The sequence below is a fragment of the Mobula hypostoma genome, chromosome 5 (assembly GCF_963921235.1).
Source record: "Mobula hypostoma chromosome 5, sMobHyp1.1, whole genome shotgun sequence".
In the NCBI taxonomy this organism is placed as follows: Eukaryota; Metazoa; Chordata; class Chondrichthyes; order Myliobatiformes; family Myliobatidae; genus Mobula; species Mobula hypostoma.
In genome coordinates, this window is record NC_086101.1 from 145,642,680 (window position 1) to 145,663,125 (window position 20,446).

The window sequence follows — 20,446 nt, forward strand, 5'->3', positions numbered from 1 at the left end:
TTGAGATAGTGTGGAATGGGCCTGTCCAGCAGTGTCACCTTGGAATCCCCCAATTTAACCCGAGCCTAATCACAATTTACAATGACCAATTCAACTATCAACTGGTACGTCCTTTGAATGTGGGTGGTAAGCATAGCACCTGGGAGAAACCCATGCAATCATGGGGAGGACATACAAACTCCTTATAGGCATTGTCGGGAATTGAACCTAGGTCGCCTGTACTATAAACCATTGTGCTAACCACTATGCTACCATGCTGGTGAATTCAATAAAAAACACAAATCTGGTATCAAGTTTTGATGAAACATGCCAACTATTCTCCAGGTTATTTGTACTATCCTTCTTGGTAACTCTGGTATCTTAAGAGTCAACAAATGTCCATTAAAAGTCCATTAAAAACATTTGCTCACTGAGCAGAAATTTCTGTGCAGAGAAAATGATCAGTAGATAGTTGATGCTCAAAGAGGATTTCCTCTGTTGTCTGAGGAATTTACATGTGTAGAGTGAAGAGGGTCTGTCCAATGAATGGTGGATGTGGCGTATTCCAATAGCCAACAAATAAATTAGGCCTTGTACAACTTTGACCTTTTCCCACATATTCACAGCCCAGACTTGACAAAGGCAGATACTGATGGTAAAATTCACCACTGTCTTCAATGCACCAGCACAGTATTTAATCTACTGGGGAAAAGGGTACTTGAAGGTCAAGACCTCAGACTTGGTACAAAGCTCAGGATCTAATGGCCAGCATCAATTTCTGCCCTTCCACATAGCTGAGAAAACAGTAGTAGCACGGACTCCCACAAACTTTAAGAAACATCTAAATAAGTATTTGTATGGCCAAGCTATAGTAAGCTACAACTTAGTGACAAAATACAATTAATATAGATCAGTATTTTATAGTCAACATCGACATGGTGGGCAGAAGGGCCTGGTTCTGTGCTCTATCATTTAATGGCTTTTTGTTTCTGAGACTTCAGCTATCCATGACACAACTCAAGGTACTGGAAAGATGCCACCAATGCTGTCTCTGCAAAATCCTCCAAATTCCCATGAAACGGTATCACTATTTTCTCCAAAACCAACATCTCCAACACTGAAGTTCTTTTACTCATTCAGCAAAATTGAACAGGGTACATCATTCGCATACCCAGCACTAAACTTCAATTCTGAAGTTGGCAGGTTAGCCGGCTTCTATGGTGGGAAATGACATTCTTTCTTTGTAGTCCAGATGAAGGATCATCTGCCCATTACCCTCTATAGATGTTTTCTGACCCGATAAGTCCATCCAGTGCCTTTGCACGTTACTATAAATTTTCAGCATCTGCGGTGCTTGCTGCCTCTATTCTGAACCCTCTCTTGGAAAGAGATTAGCAGGTGGTCAGAGAAAATTAAATCATGGATGTGCTCAAAGGTTCCTTGAAGAAAAGCAAGATTCTCACTGCCTCTTAGGAAACTCTGGCCCATGACCAGTTAAAGTGCAGCACAAGTATTATGTGTAGTAGGGAGAAACTCAAGGTCATAGACCAGGAGCAAAAGGAGTACACTTCTCCCAAGCTACACACCTATCCACCCTGCCAGGCATGATCTGCTCCATCTGTGGAAGAGTTTGCAGTTCACACAATTGATTTGCATACCCAGTGACTTGGCATCCACAGCAACCCGTGGCAATGAATTCCACAGATTCACTATACTGTGCCTAAGGAAATTCCTCCTCATCTCTATTCTAAATGGACGTCCTTCGATTCTGAGTCTGAGTCCTCTGGTCTTAGACTCCCCCACCACAGGAAACATTATCTGCACATCCACTCTATTTAGGCCTTTCAACATTCGATAGGTTGCAATGAGATCCCCCTTCATTCCTCTAAGGTTTCAATGAGATCCCCTTTCATTCCTCTAAATTCCTTTGAACCCTCTCTAATATCCATACATTTTTTTCTTAAATAAAGGGTCCCAAATGGTTCATAGTACAGCACTCCAAGTAAGGCCTCACCAGTGCTTTATAATGCTTCAAAATTACATCCTTGCTTTTATATTCTAATCCTTTCAAAATGAATGCAAACATTGCAATTTCCTTCCTCAGAACTGGCTCAACCTACAAATTAAACTTTAGGGAATCTTGGACAAGGACTCCCAAGTCCCTTTCCACCTCAGATTTTTGAATTTTCTCTCCATTTAGAATATAGTCTATACTTTTATTTTTTCTACTGAAGTGCATGGTCATACACTTCCTGACATTGTATTCCCTCTGCCACTTCTTTTCCCATTCTTCTAATCTGTATAAGTTCTTCTGTAGCCCCTCTGCTTCCTCAACACTACCTGCCCATCCACCTGTTTTTCATATTGTCCACAAACGTGGTCAAATATCTATCAATTCCATCATCCAAATGATTGACATAAGGTATAACATAAAAAGTTGCAGTCCCAACACAGACCCCTGTGGAACACCACTAGTCACTGGAGGCCAACCAGAAAAGGCTCCCTTTATTCCCTCTCTTTGCCTCCTGCCCATCAGCCAGTGTTCTGTCCATGCTAGATATCCTTCCTGTAATACTGTAGGCACTTAACTTACTAAGCAGCCTCATTTGTGGCACCTAGTAAAAGGTCTTCTGAAAATCCGAGGTCACAACATCCACTGATTCTCCTTTGTCTATTCTGCTTGTTCTTTCTTCAAAAAATTCCAACAGATTTGTCAGGCAAGATTTTCTGACATAATCATTGAGGAAACCATGCGGAGTGCGGCCCATTTTATCATGTGCCTCCAAGTACCCTGAAACCACGTCCTTACCAATCGACTCCAACATCTTCCCAACCACTGAGGTCAGACTAACTGGCCTATAATTTCCTTTCTTCTGCCTCTCAGCCTTCTTGGAGTGACATTTGCAATTTTTCAATCCTCTTGAACCATCGATTCTTGAAAGATCATTACTAATGCCTCCAAAATCTCTTTGGCCATGCTTTTCAGAACCCTGGGGTGAAGACAATGTCATTGAGGTGACAGATCTACTTTCAGACCTTTCACTTTCCCAAGCACCTTCTCTCTAGTAATGGCAACTTGACACACTTCAGTCCCCTCTTGAACTTCCAGCATTCCGTAAGTGTACACCACAGTAAGACCAATGCAAAATACTTGTTCAGTTCATCCATTCATTCCTTGTCTCCTCCCCCCCCCATTACTACCTCACTAGCATCATTTTTTCTACTTGTCCAAAATCACTCTTGCTTCTCTTTTATGCTTCATGTATTTAAAGAAACATTTAGTATCCACTTTGGTATTACTGGCTAGATTACTTTTGTATTCCATCTTTACCTTATTAATGACTTTTTTAGTTGCCTTCATTGGTATTTGAAAGCTTCCCAATCCTGTAACTTCCCACTGATGTTTGCTCTATTTTATGCCCTCTCTTTGGCTTTTATATTGGCTTTGACTTGTCTTAGCCATGGTTGTGTCATCTTTCCTTTAGAACACATCTTTTTCTTTGAGATGTGAATTGCGCCCAGAACTTAAAGCCATTGCTGCTCTGCTCTGCCATCATCTCTGCTAGTGATCCCTTCCAATCAGTTTTGACCAGCTGCTCTCTCATGCCTCTGAAATTTCCTTTTCTTCACTTTAACACTGATATTTCTGACTTTAGCTTCTCCTTCTGAAATTGCCGGGTGAATTCTATCACAGCGGTCCCCAAACACCGGGCCGCAAAGCATGCGCTACCGGGCCGCGAGGAAATGATATGATTTGGTGATATGAGTCAGCTGCACCTTTCCTCATTCCCTGTCACGCCCATTTTTGAGCTGGAACGCAGACAAGTTCATTACGCACACATCTTCCATGTCAGCGCGGGAAGGAGATAAACTCCCCGAGCTTGCAAATGACGGCGGGCTGAAAAGTATGTTTGACATAACATCTCTGCCGGCATTCTGAATCAAAGTCAAGGCTGAATATCCTGAGATAGCCACGAAAGCACTGAAAACGTTGCTTCCATTTCCAACATATCTCTGCAATGAATGCAACGAAAACTAAATTGCGGAATAGACTGGACATAAGGAACCTCCTTCGAGTATCACTGTCTCCCATCACCCCTCGATGTTGTTGCAGGGAAACAAGCCCAGGGCTCCTACTGATTCAGCGATATTAGTGTGTTGCAATGATTTTATATGTTCATACAGGGGAAATATGTACTGTGTGTTTAATATTCAAATGTTACTTAAAATGTTATGATGCTATTGACTTAATATAACCATATAACAATTACAGCACGGAAACAGGTGATCTCTGCCCTTCTATTCCGTGCCGAACGCTACTCTCATCTAGTCCCACCGACCTGCACTCAGCCCACAACCCTCCATTCCTTTCCTGTCCATATACTTATTCAATTTTTCTTTAAAAGATAATATCGAACCTGCCTATACCACTTCTACTGGAAGTTCGTTCAATACTTACTTCAAGTTCCCCTGATAATTGACTTATCGCTATATTCATGCGAGGAAAATATGCGCTGTGTGTTTAATATTAAATTCGTTAGATAAACCCTTTTAGAAACGAAATTGAGTGTATTAGCCACTTATCACCTATATTGCGTTCGTGATTAACACCCCCCCGAACAGAATCACCAAAAACGATTTGTAGAAAAAAACCGGCACGTACACACAAAACACGCATGCGCACTGGTACCCGCGCAAGGCTTCATGGTCACTGTAGTCTTTCTCTGGGTAAACCCAACGCAGTTGACTGCTAACAACAGGAATTCTGCAGATGCTGGAAATTCAAGCAACACACATAAAAGTTGCTGGTGAACGCAGCAGGCCAGGCAGCATCTGTAGGAAGAGGTGCAGTCGACGTTTCAGGCCGAGACCAGTCTTGACGAAGGGTTGTCAATATGAAACCGGTCTGCAGTGCGAAAAAGGTGGGGACCCCAGTTCTATCATACTATGATCACTGGTCCCTAAGGGTTCTGTTACCTAAATTCCCTAATCAATTCCAGTTCATTGCGCAACACCCAATCCAGAATAGGGTAAACAACAGGAATTCTGCAGATGCTGGAAATTCAAGCAACACACATCAAAGTTGCTGGTGAACGCAGCAGGCCAGGCAGCATCTATAGGAAGAGGCGCAGTCGACGTTTCAGGCCGAAACCCTTCGTCAGGACTAACTGAAGGAAGAGTGAGTAAGGGATTTGAAAGCTGGAGGGGGAGGGGGAGATGCAAAATGATAGGAGAAGACAGGAGGGGGAGGGATAGAGCCGAGAGCTGGACAGGTGATAGGCAAAAGGGGATACGAGAGGATCATGGGACAGGAGGTCCGGGAAGAAAGACCGGGGGGGGGGGGTGACCCAGAGGATGGGCAAGAGGTATATTCAGAGGGACAGGGAGAAAAAGGAGAGTGAGAGAAAGAATGTGTGCATAAAAATGAGGAACAGATGGGGTACGAGGGGGAGGTGGGGCCTAGCGGAAGTTAGAGAAGTCAATGTTCATGCCATCAGGTTGGAGGCTACCCAGACGGAATATAAGGTGTTGTTCCTCCAGCCTGAGTGTGGCTTCATCTTTACAGTAGAGGAGGCCGTGGATAGACATGTCAGAATGGGAATGGGATGTGGAATTAAAATGTGTGGCCACTGGGAGATCCTGCTTTCTCTGGCGGACAGAGCGTAGATGTTCAGCAAAGCGGTCTGCCAGTCTGCGTCGGGTCTCACCAATATATAAAAGGCCACATTGGGAGCACCGGACGCAGTATATCACCCCAGTCGACTCACAGGTGAAGTGATGCCTCACCTGGAAGGACTGTTTGGGGCCCTGAATGGTGGTAAGGGAGGAAGTGTAAGGGCATGTGTAGCACTTGTTCTGCTTACACGGATAAGTGCCAGGAGGGAGATCAGTGGGGAGGGATGGGGGGGACGAATGGACAAGGGAGTTGTGTAGGGAGCGATCCCTGCGGAATGCAGAGGAGGGGGGAGGGAAAGATGTGCTTAGTGGTGGGATCCCGTTGGAGGTGGCGGAAGTTACGGAGAATAATATGTTGGACCCGGAGGCTGGTGGGGTGGTAGGTGAGGACCAGGGGAACCCTATTCCTAGTGGGGTGGTGGGAGGATGGAGTGAGAGCAGATGTACGTGAAATGAGGGAGATGAGTTTAAGAGCAGAGTTGATAGTGGAGGAAGGGAAGCCCCTTTCTTTAAAAAATGAAGACACCCAGAATAGGGTGATCCCCTAGTGGGCTCACCCATGAGCTTCTCCAAAAAGCCATTGCATAGACATTCTACAAATTCTCCTTCTTAAGATCAGCACCAATCTAATTTTCCCAATCTACATGCATATTGAAATCCCCCATGACTATCGTAACATTGCACATTTGACATGTATTTTCTATCTCTTACTATAGTTTGTTCATCTTTATTGCTGTTTGAAGTTCTGTACACAACTTGCTTCAGCGTCTTTTACAATTGCAATTTCTTAGTTCACACCCACAGTAATTCTACACCTTCCAATCCTATATCACCTCTTTCTAATGATTTGATTACATTTTTTATTAACAGAGCCACACAGCCCTACTGCCTCCCCTTTCGATACAATATGTATCTTTGGTTGTTAAGCTCCCAGCTATAATCTTATTTCAGGCATGATTCAGTGTTGCCCACAACATCATACATACCAATCTGTAACTATGCTACAAGTTCATCTACCTTATTCCATACGCTGTGTTCCAATATAGCACCCTTCAGTCCTGTAATCATCACCCTTTTTGATTTGCCCCCCCCCTTTTATATTGCAACTTATCCCGTTCACTGGCCTTTTTGCTCTGTCATCAACTTCTCCTTGATAGCAGTCTCACGAAACACTGTCTCTGCTTGTAAACTAACTACCCCATCCTCAGTCCTATCACTTTGGTTCCCATCCTCCTGACAAATTAGTGCAAACCCTCCCCAGCACCTCTAGCAAACCTGCCAACAAGGATACTGGACCCCTCAGGTTCAGGTGTAACTTGTCCCTTTTCAGTATTCATTAAAATTCAGAAGAATGCGGGGTGACCTCTTTGAAACCTATCAAATGGTGAAAGGTCTTGATAGAGTGGATGTGGAAAGTATGTTTAGTATGGTGGGAAAATTTAAGACTGGGGAAACAGCCTCAGATTTGAGGGGCATCCTTTTAGAACAGAGATGAAGAGGAATTTCTTTAGCCAGAGTGGTGAATCTGTGAAATTCTTTGCCACAGGCTACTTTGGAGACCAAGTCGTTATGTATAATTAAGGCAGAGTTGTTAGATTTTTGATTGGTCAATGCATGAAGGGGTATGGGGAGAAGGCAAGAAATTGAGCCTGAGTGGAAAATTGGATCAGCCGTGATGAAAAGGCAGAGCTGACTCGACGGGCCAAATGACCTAATTCTGCTCCTATATCTTATTGTCTTGTGGTATTGTGGTCTTTTATACAGGTCATGCCTTCTCCAGAAGAGATCACAATGATCCAGAAATCTGAACCCCATCACCTGCACCAGTCCCTTAGCCATGCATTCATCTGCCAACTCATCCTATTCTTACCCTCACTGGTGCATGGCACTGGCAGAAATCCTGAGATTGCTCCCTTGGGGTGTCCTGCTTTTCAGTTCTCTACCTAGCTCCCTAAAATCTCTCTTCAGAACTTTCTCACCTTTCCTACTCCAATAACCTTTCTTCTAACAAAAATTGTTCTGATTCCTTTCTAGGGTTTTTGTTCTTATTCTCTGGCTTTCCTAATTTCCCCTGAGCAGCCTTTCAAATCTCTCAAATCTCACCATCATTTGTACGATCTCCGCCCCCCCCCCCCCACCAAACCTGACCCAAATTTTGCTGGTCTCCCAATTTCATTACTTTACTGAACTCTGACTAGTTTGACGTCCAACACCTCTCTAACCCTCCTGATCCTTTTGATTTCACTTCTTGTGATTAATGGTTTCACTAATACCTTTTTGTCTCTCTAATCTCCCTCTTACCTTAACCCTAAAGATCTCTCCACCTTCCCTACTTTCTGTCTTGCTCCCTTCTACCATTGTCCCTCCATTCTCTGAATCTGGTTTTCCATTTTCCTCACCATATCATCTCTCCATAATCTTCATCCCTTCCTGCTTTCAGCAGAGGTTCAGTTTTGCTTGCCACAAGTAGAAAATGGAGACAACATTGCATATTTATGTCCCCTGTTAACTATCACTCAGATATGCCACTAAACTTGATATAACCTATTTCAGATTTCCCTCACATAAAACATTTCCCTTCTTCCTTCTCTGCCTCCCCTTGAGTATTGATAATACTGTCTACCTATTAGGCAATTTTCCATTGCATTTCAAATAGTTCCTCAGGTACAAAGTGTGGAAGCAATGAGTTCGAGAGACAGGATGTTTTGTTTCAGTTTTATAAAACTCTAGTTAGGCCATGTCTAGAGTATAGAATTAAATTCTGATCATCCTATTATAGGGAGAAAATGAAGGTTTTGCAGAGGGGACAGAAGAGATTTACCACGATGCTCACTGGATTAGAGACCAGAGGCTATCAGGAAAGTCTGGACAAAATTGGGTTGTTTTCTGTGCAGCAGGAGAAGCTAAGTGGAGCCCTGATAGGAATTTATAGGATGATGAGAGACATAGATAGAGAAGTGGTATCTTTCCTCGGGGTTGAAATGTCTAACACTGGATGGAATACATTTTAATTGAGTGGGGTTAAGTTTAAATGAGATCTGCCAAGCAAATGCTTTTACATAGAGAGTGATAAGTGTCTGGAATGTGCTGCCAGGGGTGGCAGTGGAGAGAAAGACAACAGAGGTGTTTAAGAAGCTCTGAAATAGGCAAATGAATGTTTAGAGAATGGAGAGATAATTACATTGTGCAGACAAAAATGATGAATTTGGTTATGCATTTAATTACTAGTTTAATTAGTCCAACAAACACTGCACACCATGGGCTTGTTCCTGTGCTGTACCTCTCTATGGTCTAGATTCTTAATGCACAGAGATTCTGGTGAAGGAGAAGAGTCTAACCATAGAAGGCATGCATTTAATGTGAGAGGCGTTAAGTTCAAAAGAGATGTGCGAGGCAAGTTTATTCCACGCAGAGAGCAGTGTATGCCTGGAATTATGCTACCAGGGGTGGCAGCAAAGAAAATATGATAGAGGAGTGTAAGAGTCTCTTAGATAGGGAATGGAGGGATAATGACATTGTGTAGGGATTCATTTAGGCATTAATTACTAGTTTAGTTTGGCACAATACCATGGTCCACAGGGCCATTCCTACGCTGTACTGCTCAGTGCTCTATGTTCTAGATTCATTCTTGTTCAAACCTTGTTCAAATTTCAAAGTTCAAAGTAAATTTATTATCAAAGTAGATATATGTCACCATATACAACCCTGAGATTCATTTTCTTGTGGGCATAGTCAATAAATCTACAGAATAATAACCATCACAGAGTCAATGAAAGACGTCCATCTTGGGTGTTCAACCAGAGTGCAGAAGAAAACAAACTGGGGAAATACAAAAAGAAAGAAAAAATAAATAAATACATACATACATACATACACACACACCCAGAACATGAGATGAAGGGTCCCTTAAAGTGGATCTGTTGGTTGTGTTGGGTGAGGGGTAATAGCTGTACCTGAACCTGATGGTATGAGTCCTGGGGCTCATGTACCCTCTTGCTGATGGCAGCAGTGAGAAGAGAGCAAGTCCTGTGTGGTGGCCGTCCCTGATGATGATCATGGTGGTTTGTACGTAAAATTAAATATTCACATTCAAACTTATGTTTCTTATTTGGTTATTAGAAAAATGCATGGAAGAGAGAAAGAGCAATGAGGAATATTTATTAAAGCGTTTCCAGCCCATTTGAAGGCTAGGAGGAGCCTGAAGTGGGTTTTGTTTTTCATTGACATTATTACATATGTGTTAATACCTACTGTGTTTCAACAAACAACTCACATATTTTACATTGGTGAACAAGTTCTGTTTATCCCATTGGACAGGCCTTGGGTAGGGTAGGGCTACGCCAGAACAATCATAAGACTTTACTATGAATGTTTCTGCATCTGTAAGCTCAATGGAGATATTTTTCAAAGGGTTGTTTATAAAATGCTGAGTTTAGTTGGGCATGCTGATTCAGAGCCAAGTTTTCTGTGGCAATCTAAAATAGCCATTACCAACCTCTCCCCTCCTGGTTGCAAATGTAGGACACCTAATGTTATTTTTGACAGCCACCAGAGAGCGTTTGAAATGGTCTGATTAAATTTTGGATTGAATATTGTTCCAGTGTCATTTACATCCATCTCTGAAACTAGACCTTGTATAAAATAGGCACAAAGATATCTATTTTCTTTTCCTTATACTGTACTGCTTAAATATTAAGCTGCTTTAATATATGTCACAGTTCTAACCTCAAAGAACAATCCTCTTCTCTGCAGAATTCGAAACAAATTAGAATTGTTTTGAGTTATGTAGGTACAGATGAAAAAGAAGAGTACATCAAGATAAAGTGAAGTATGAAAGCAAGGACAAAGTATCAGGAACAAGTCTTAAAATAGCCACAGGTACTGTACATGAGTGAAAGATGATGCAGAACTCGAGAGTTGAGGTTACTGAGCCAAACTAAGCTTATCCTGCCTAGCTCTATCTCAATAAGATCAGTATTCTCCACTCTGGCAGTAGCTGCTATCTCACAGTGCCAGACATCTGAGTTCAATCATAGCCATAAGAGCAATAGACATGGGAGCAGAATGAGACCATTCGTATGACTGAGTCTGCTCTGCCACTTCATCATAGTTGATCTTTGTTCCCTCTCAACCCCATTCTTCTGCCTTCTCCTCATAACCTTTCATGTCCTAACTTAACAAGAATATATCAAATTCCTCTTTAAATATACCCAAACAGTTGGCCTCCACAGCCACATGTGGCAACAAATCCCACAGATTCACTGCTCTCTAGCTAAAGTAATTCCTCCTCATCTCCATTCTAAAGAGAAGTCCCTCTAGCCTGAGGCTGTGAGCTCTGGTCCTACACTCCTCACTATTGGAAACATCTTCTCCGCATCCACTCTACCTAAGCTTTTCAACATTTGATGTTTGAATGAGATTTCTCCTTTATTCTTCTAAATTTGAGTGCGCACCGACCCAGAGCCATCAAACTTTTTTCTATGATAACCCTTAAATTCCCAGAAACGTTCTTGTGGACTCCCTCTGAACCCACTCCAATGTCAGTACATCCTTTGTCAGATAAGGAGCCCAAAACTGCTCACAATACTTCAAGAGAGACCTCACCAGTGCCTTATAAAGCCTCAACATTACATCCTTGCTTTTATTTATCAAGTCTCCTTGCACCTCGGATTTTTAAAATTTTCTCCCTATATAGAAAATAGTGTGTGCTTATATTCCTTCTACAAATGTGCATAACCATAAATTTCCTGAAGATGTACTTCATCTGGAACTTCATTGCCTCTTCTCCTAATCTCTCTGGGTCCTTCTGCAGCTTTCTTGTTTTCTTGACACTACCTATCCCTCCAGCTTTCTTCATATCATTTGCAAACTTGGCCACAAAGCCATGAACTCTGTCATCCAAATCATTGACATATAACATAAAAAGAAGCGCTTCCAACATTGATCCAAATAGCACACCACTAGTCACTGGAAGCCAGTCAGAAAAATCTCCCTTTATTCCCGCTCTTGCCAATCAGCCAATCCCCTACCCATGCCAATACCTTTTTTGTCATACCACGGGCTGTTATCTTGTTCAGCAGCCTTATATGTGACAGCTTATCAAAGGCCTTCTGAAAATCCAAGTACACAATATCAACCGATTCTCCTTTGTCTATCCTGCTTGTTATTTCCTTAAAGAATTTCAACAGATTTGTCAGGCAATATTTTCCTTTATCACGTGTCCCCAAGTACCCCTAAACCACATGTTTAACAGTGGACTCCAATACTTTCCAAACAACTGAGGTTAGGCTAACTGGCCTATAATTTCCTTCCTTCTGCCTCCCTCCCTTCTTAAAAAGTGGAGTGACATATGCAATTTTCTAGAACCATATCAGAATCTAGTGATTCTTGAAAGACCATTACTAATTTCTCCTCAGTCTCTTCGGCTACCTGTTTCAGAACCTTGGGGAATAGTCATCTGGTCCAGGTGACTTTTTTACTTTCAGGGCTTTTAGCTTCCCAGGCACCTTCTCCCCAGTAATAGCATCTGCACTCACTTCTGTCCCTTGACTTCCAGCTTACCGCTAGTGTCTTCCACAGTGAAGACTGACTAATGCAAGACACTTATTCAGTTTGTCCATAATTTTATTGTCCCCATTATTACCTCTCCATCATTTTCCAGCAGTCCAATATCTACTCTCGCCTCTCTTTTACTCTTTATATAGTATATCGAAAAAAACTTGTAGCATTATCTTTGATATTATTGGGCAGCTTACCTTCATGTTTCATCTTTTCCCTCCTTATGGCTTTTAATAGCCTTCTGTTGATTTTTAAAGAGCACTATTTTTTGCTCTATTTTATGCTTTCTCTTTTGCTTTTATATAGGCTTTGACTTCCAATGTCAGTCATCCTGACTTTAAAATATTACTTCTTTGGGATGTACTGTATCTATTTTGCTCCCAGAAACTTTAGCCATTGCTGTCCTGCTGCCATGCCTGCTAGTGTCTCCTTCCAATCAAGTTCGGCCAGCTCCTGTCATGCCTCTTTAATTCCCTTTGCTCCATTGTAATACTGATAAATCTGACTCTAGCTTTTCCCTCTCAAATTGCAGGGTGAATTCTATATTATGATCACTGTCTCCGAGGAGTTGTTTTACCTTAAGCTTCCTAATTACAAGCTACTCCAAAAAGCCATCTTGTAGACATTCTAAAAATTGTCCCTCTTGGGATCCAGCATCAACCTAACTTTCCCAATCTACCCGTATATTGAAATCCCCAATGACCTGTAACATTGCCCTTTTGACATGCCTTTTCTATCTTCCTTTATAATTTGTAGTCCACATCCTGGCTACTGTTCAGAGGCCTGTATATAACTCCCATTCAGGGTCTTTTTACCCTTGCTGTTTCTTAACTCTACCCACAAGGATTCTACATTTTCTGATCCAATGTCACATCTTTCTGTGGATTTGATTTTATTTTTTACCGACGGAGCCATGCCATCTGCTTTGCTTACCCGCCCATCCTTTAGATACAATATGTATCCTTGGATTTTAAACTCCCAACTATGATCTTCTTTCAGCCACGACTCAAAGATACCCACAACATCATACCTGCCAGTCTCTAATTGCACTGCAAGATCATCTACCATATTCCACATACTGCATACATACAAATATAACACCGTCAGTCATGTATTTGTCATCCTTTTTGATTTTGTCCTCATGTACCTCATCCCACTGATTGTAATTTTGCTCTATCAACTGCCTATCATTCCTGACAGTCTTGCCACACACTGCCTCCATCCACTTATATACTAACTAACCGATCCACAGCCTTATCACTTTGGTTCCCGGTCCCCTGCCATATTAATTAAAATCCTCCCCAACAGCTCTAGGAAACCCATCCGCAAAGATATTACTCCCCCTTGCGTTCAAGTGTAACCCGCCCCTTTTGAATGGGTCATACTTTCCCCAGAAAAGATTCCATTGATCCAGAAATTTGAAGACCTACCTCCTGCACCAGTTCCTCAGCCATGCTTTCATCTGCCAAATCATAATATTCTTATCCTCACTGGCACATGCCACAGGTAGCAATCCAGAGGTTATTAGCCTGGATTTCCCCCCCACCTTTTAGCTTTCTACCTAACTCCTTAAATTATTTCTTCAGGATTTCCTCCCTTTCGCACCTATGTCATTGATGCCAATATATACCAGGACTTCTGGCTGATCACCCTTCCCCTTTAGAGTGCTGTGGACCTGACCTGAGACATCCCTGACCCTAGCACCCAGGAGGCAATGTACCACACTGGTGTCCCTTTCATTTCCACAGAATCTCATGTCTCCTCATTGAACTATAGAATCCCTTATCACTACTGGAGTCCTCTTCTCCCCTCTTACTTTTTAAGCCCCACCAGCCTCAGTACTGGAGACCCAGTCGCTGCGGCTTCTCCCTGTTAGGTTAACCCCTTGAGCAGTATCCAAAGCAATATACTTATTATTAAGGGGAATAACTACATGGGTACTCTGTACTAACTACTGGTGAAGAGGTTGTATTGGACCAAATAATAGGGAATATAGATGAGCATATGAATGAAGTGTTAGTGGAAGAGCCTGTTGGAGATAGTTTGTTTACTCATTTGTAGATACAGCATGTAACAGACTCTTCCAGTCCATAGTGATGGTAACTCTGTAAGTTTCAGGTGAAAGGTATGGACAACAAGGACCTTGATGCCAAAGCTTATTAATGCTAGGATTGAAATAAACGTAGAACATAGAACATAGTTATCTACAGCACATTACAGGCCCTTCAGTCCTCAATGTTGTACCGGCTATGTAACCAACTCTAGAAACTTCCTGGAATTTCCCTACTGCGCAGCCCTCTATTTTTTTAAGCTCCATGTACCTATTTAAGAGTCTCTTAAAATACTCTATAATATCCACCTCTACCACCTTCGCTGGCAGTGCATTCCATGAACCACCACTCTCTGTGTGAAAAACTTAGCTCTGACATCCCCCTTGTACCTACTTTCCAGCACCTTAAAACCATGCCCCCTCATGTTAGCCATTTCAGCCCTGGGAAAATGCCTCTGGCTATCCACATGATCGGTGCCTCTTATTGTCTTATGTACCTCTATCAGGTCACCCTCGTCCTATGTTGCTCCAATGAGAAAAGGCCAAGTTCACTCAACTTATTCTCATAAGGCTTGCTCTCCAATCCAGGCAACATCCTTCTAAATCTCCTTTGCATTCTCTCTATAGTAGTCACATCCTTCCTGATGTGACCAGAACTGAACAAGTCTAACTAAGGTTTTGTATAGCTGTAACATTACCTCACGGCTTTTGAACTCAATCCCATGGTTGATGAAGGCCAACACACCATGTGCCTTCTTAACAACACTGTCAAACCTGCGCATCAGCTTTGGGTGTCCTGTGGATGCAGACCCCAAGACCTCACTGATCCTCCACATTGCCAAGAGTCTTAACATTAATGTTATATTTTCAGATTTGACCTACTGAAGTGAACCACTTCACACTTATCTGGATTGAGCTCCATCTGCCACTTCCCAGCCCAATTCTTCAGCCTATCGATGTTGCACTGTAACCCTGCAGACTATTCACAATTCCCCCAAATTTTGTGTCATCAGAAAACTTACTAACCCACCCTTCTACTTCCTCATCCAGGTCATTTATAAAAATCATAAAGAGGAGGGGTCCCAGAACAGATCCCTGCAGAACACCACTGGTCACCATCCTCCACGCAGAATACGAATCATCTACAACCACCCTTTGCCTTCTGTGAGCAAGCCAATTCTGGATCAAAAAGGAAATATAGAGGAAGTACAGAGAACTGAAAATAGGAGGCGTTTTAGGAATAGAGAAAGTGAAAGACGTCAGAAGGGTATTTAAACAAATCAGAAATTAGAAGGGCAAAGCATGGCAAGATTAAGCCTTATTTCCCAACATTTTAGACATATATAATGCAGAAAGTGTAAACGAAAAGAAATAGGGCCCATTAGGGAACAAAGTGGCGATTGGTGCTTGGAGCCAGAGGATATAGATGATGCTTTAATTGAATGCTTCTCATCTGTATTCACCAAAGGTAAGAAATTTGTAGTCAGATAATTCAGGGAGAGGTCAGTGAAATTCTAGAACACGTGATTTAATTTAATTCGGAATTGTGTTTGGTGCAGACACCATGGGCCAAAGAGTCTGTTCCTGTGGTATATTGTTCTGTGTTACCTTTAAAACGCAGGTGTTAGACGTCATAGTGAGATTAAAGTATATACATCCTCAGCACGGAATGTCATCGGCTGGTGCCTTGACCAAGATGCTTAAATCTTCACTTTTCACACGTAAGGTGCCAGATGACTGGAGGAGACAAATGTGGTACTCTTAATAAAGAAAGAGAAGAAGGATAAGCCAAGTACTACTGGACTTGAAGACCAACATTATGGGAGGGAAGTTCTGCTCCATCCCAGAAAAAAAATTCTGAAGGACGTGATCAAGCTGAATTTGAACAAATAAGGAATTCATCAAAGGTAATCAGCATGATTTTGTTAGGGATAGGTCCTGTCTGACAAATTTGAATGCTTTTGAAAAGGTAACAAAATGTATTGATGAGGGCAGTGCAGTTTATATAGACTTAAGAAAGACCTTTCGAAAGTCCTACATGCAAGCCTTGTCAAAAAAGGTTAGAACCCAAGGGATTTAGAGCAAATTGGCAAATTGAATCGAAAATTAGGGATGATGGAAGGTAGAGGGTGATGGTACAGGGTTAGGTTTGTTATTTGGAAGCCTGTGACCATCAATGCTAAAACCCTTACATTTAATTTTATGTATTAAAATTTTGGCAGAAATGTAGAAGCAATGGTTCGTAAAGTTGCAGATGACACAAAAATAGGTAATATTGTTGATTGTCATAGATTTCAGAATTATATGGATTAGTGAGTAAAACGGGCATAACAATAGCAGATAGAATTTAATCCTGGTAAGCGCAAGGTACTGTACTCTGGTAAGATTAATAAAGGTAGGGCATATATAATGACTGATAGGCCCTTAGGTGGTAATGATGAACGGAGTTTGCAAGTGTTTTGAAGATGGCTGCACGTACGGTGGTGAAGAAGACATATGGCATACTTGTCTTAGCCTGGGATGGAATATAAGCCCAGGAAGGACAATTGGTACAGTTTTATACAAATGTTGATTAAGCCACAATTAGAGTATTATGTACAGTTCTGGTTTCAACATGATAGTAAGCATGTAATTGCACAGGAGAGTCACCATAATGCTGTTTGGGATGTAGCATTTCAGTTATGAGGAGAGACTAGATAGGCTGGACTCGTTTACTTCAGAACTGAGGAAACCAATGGGGATTGGTGATAGAAGTATACAAAATGACAAGGGCCATAGATTGAGTAGATAGTTAAAAACCTTTCCTGCAGAAGAGGTGTCTCAAACCAGAGGGTATAGGTTTGGTAAGGAGTAAGAAGCTTAGAAGGGAATTGAGGGAGGATATTTTCACCCAGAGAGCGATTAGAATCTGCAGCTGGGTGGTTAAGGCAATACTCTCATAAGATTTAAGATGTATATGAGCCCATGAATTGAAAATGCGTGGAAGGCTAGTGACCATGTGATCAGTTTAGGCACTTGATAATCAGCAGAAACATGAAAGGTCAAAGGACCTACCTCTATGCTGCATGACTCGATAGATTTTGAGGGTTTTCTGAAAAGAGAGCTGTAATGTTTGACAAGTGCATTAATTTGGTCTAAGTAATTCTAAAGATGAGAGAATAGTAACCTAAGTTCTCAATTTATAACAAGAAAATTTAGAGCATGCCATCCGATAACAATGATCCTCACAGGTCTTCAAAATGTTCGTATTAGACTTCTGGGAATCCTTCCGACATAATTATCATCAAAAAGAGTGAACCTCTTGGCTCTGCTCAAATTTTAAGCTCCACGAGTATGAAATCAATCTTGAGGAATTCCGCAGATGCTGGAAATTCAAGCAACACACATCAAAGTTGCTGGTGAACGCAGCAGGCCAGGCAGCATCTCTAGGAAGAGGTACAGTCGACATTTCAGTTGGTCCTGACGTAGGGTCTCGGCCCGAAACATCGACTGCGCCTCTTCCTAGAGATGCTGCCTGGCCTGCTGCGTTCACCAGCAACTTTGATGTGTGTTGCATGAAATCAATCTTGATCTGTTTCACCAGTTACTCCTTATTATATAACTTTCTTGTCAAACGATGTATAACTTGTGAATAATTGACGTATGTCCAGATTGATCTTTTCCAGTGGTGCAGTGACTAGTTCTTGGTCAGTTGCACCATCTAGTGACCAAATAATAGACTTACTTCCAGTATCCAGCTTGAATTTGCTCAGAAATGAGATGATGCCTTACTTCCTAAGGAAACCAGCTGACAGATGGGGATGAATTTACATTTGCAAACCTTTCATGGTATGGGATCTAACTTATTGTACCCCATTACTGAAGGACTAAGAACTTAAATAGAATCCAATTGGCTTCTTTTCTTCTCACAGCTCCTCCATCTTCAATGCAGCCAATTTAAAACTATCAGAAGCTTGGTCCACATAATTCTCTTCTAACTCAAGTACACACTTCAACCAAGACCCTCAGATGCCAAGAAGCTTTTAGTGTAGGGAGTTCCTTCAACCCTTGTGTCAGGTGCCTTATTTTGTGTAGCTGAGAGGCTTTCATTGTAAAGCCATAGTAAAACCTCATCACCTATCCAGATTCTGATAAGATGAGGATGAGGAATCAAAATAAGTAATGAAAGATTTTATTAACAAAATATAGGCAACCCCTCCATTGCAGAGTGCTTGTGTTCCTAGATAACATCCATTTTACAACTTCCCATTATGCAAAACTGCAGTACCTGAGGATATGCCAAGAAATGTGAGTTGAAAAAGAATTACTTGTTTTGGCCAAAGACTTTCATAAGAGCAAACTGTATTCTAGACATTCTTTGGTAGTAATTAGTGAATTCCGCAAGGAATCGTCTCCATTACTGCTGTAATGCTGAGGTTGCTTGCAAATTTAACATAGTGCCTGCAAAGCAAAATTGGGTGATTTAGATTGTCTAATTTTAAACCTCCAAAGCCAAGTGGAGCAGTCTGTTAGAAAAGCATGAGATCTTTGAGTTACTTCACAAAATAAACCATGAAAAGTCAGTGAGACGTAAGTGGAACCAATCTTTAGGAAAGTTAAAGGCCTGTTCAAAATAATTCTTCAGTTAGTCAGCTAACCCAGGACAGCTAAAATGCTGCAGTTATCTCTCAGTGTTTATCTGAGATAAATAAAAAGCTGTAGAGATCTTATTTGTCATTGATATTTAATAAATCAGTAATTTTTTTCAACTTTTTAGTACATTAATAGGATCACAGAATATAATAGAATTGATAAGACACAAAAACTTAGATTGAGTGGTTAAAAAGGCAGATGCAGTATAAAGTAGATAAATATGATGTTACTTATTCATCTGGGTGTGAGAAATAGACACTCTATTTTATTTAAATACTCTTGTGTTTGGAAGTGCTGATGTACAAGTAGGCCTGAGTACCTCATGCACCAGCCAAGAAGGCAAAAAAAAATGGATCTCCAACCAGGAGTTAAGATGGCAAATGGTGTTTTAACCTTCATAGCAAGAGGACTCAAGTACAGAAGCAAGGATGTCTTGAAAAATTAAACTAGGCCAAAGTTAGTTTACAGTCGGAGTACCAACAACACAATGCTACACCAGTTCACCTCATGGAAATTCACCCTTAAAGAATTCATAAATACTTAAAATAAAAGTATTCACTCCAAACAGACACAGAACAAGTATTCCATCCCATTAAATTTGTCAAAAATTAAATAAGTGCAAAATTTATCTTTTCAACTTGTGTTTCTAGACAGAGGAGCAGATGAGTTTGTACTGCAGTACAGGAAATCACAATAAGGGCAGTTTTCTAGGAATGCAACCTCCTATGATATGGGGTGAGGAGGCAGCTGTGTTGTGTGAAACCTTACTCAAAAAAGGTATATAGTTGCTGTAGATGGTATTCAGTGAAAATTGACCAGAATGGCAGTATTACAATATGAAGGGCAATGAGGTTTACTAGGTTGGTATTTACTCGAGCTTACGAGAATGAGATGTGATATCATTCAAACTTACAAAATTCTGACAAGACCAGGGTTACTGCATGCAGGGAGGATGTTTCCTGTTACTGCAGTCTCCTTGCAGGGAGGCAAGACATTCAGGACTGAGATGAGAAATATTTTGAGGCAGATGGTGTTGAACCTGTGAAATTCACACAGAGCAGTAGAAGCAAAGTTGCTTAATATATTTAAGGAGGAGATAGGTAATTTCTAGAAGCAAAAAGGCATGACAGGGTATGGGGAGAAACTGGGAATGAGATCAACACACACAAAATGCTGGAGGAATGCAGCAGGCCACGCAGCTCTATGGAAAAAAAGTACAGTTGATGTTTCCAGCAGAGACCCATTGGCAGGACAAGAGAAAAAAGAAGATGAGGAGAAGATTTAAAAGGTGTGGGAGATGTGTCGTGATGTGGACACACTCAGGATGGAGGAGCACCACCTTATATTCCATCTGGGTAGCCTCCAACCTGATGACATGAATATCGGTTTCTCGAACTTGCGGTATGCCCCACCCCATCCCCCACCTTCACCATTCCTCATCCCCTTTCCCCTCTCTCACCTTATCTCCTTGGCTGCCCATTGCCTCCCTCTGGTACTCATCCTCCCTTTTCTTTCTTCCATGGCCTTTTGTTTTCTGCTATTGGTCTCCCC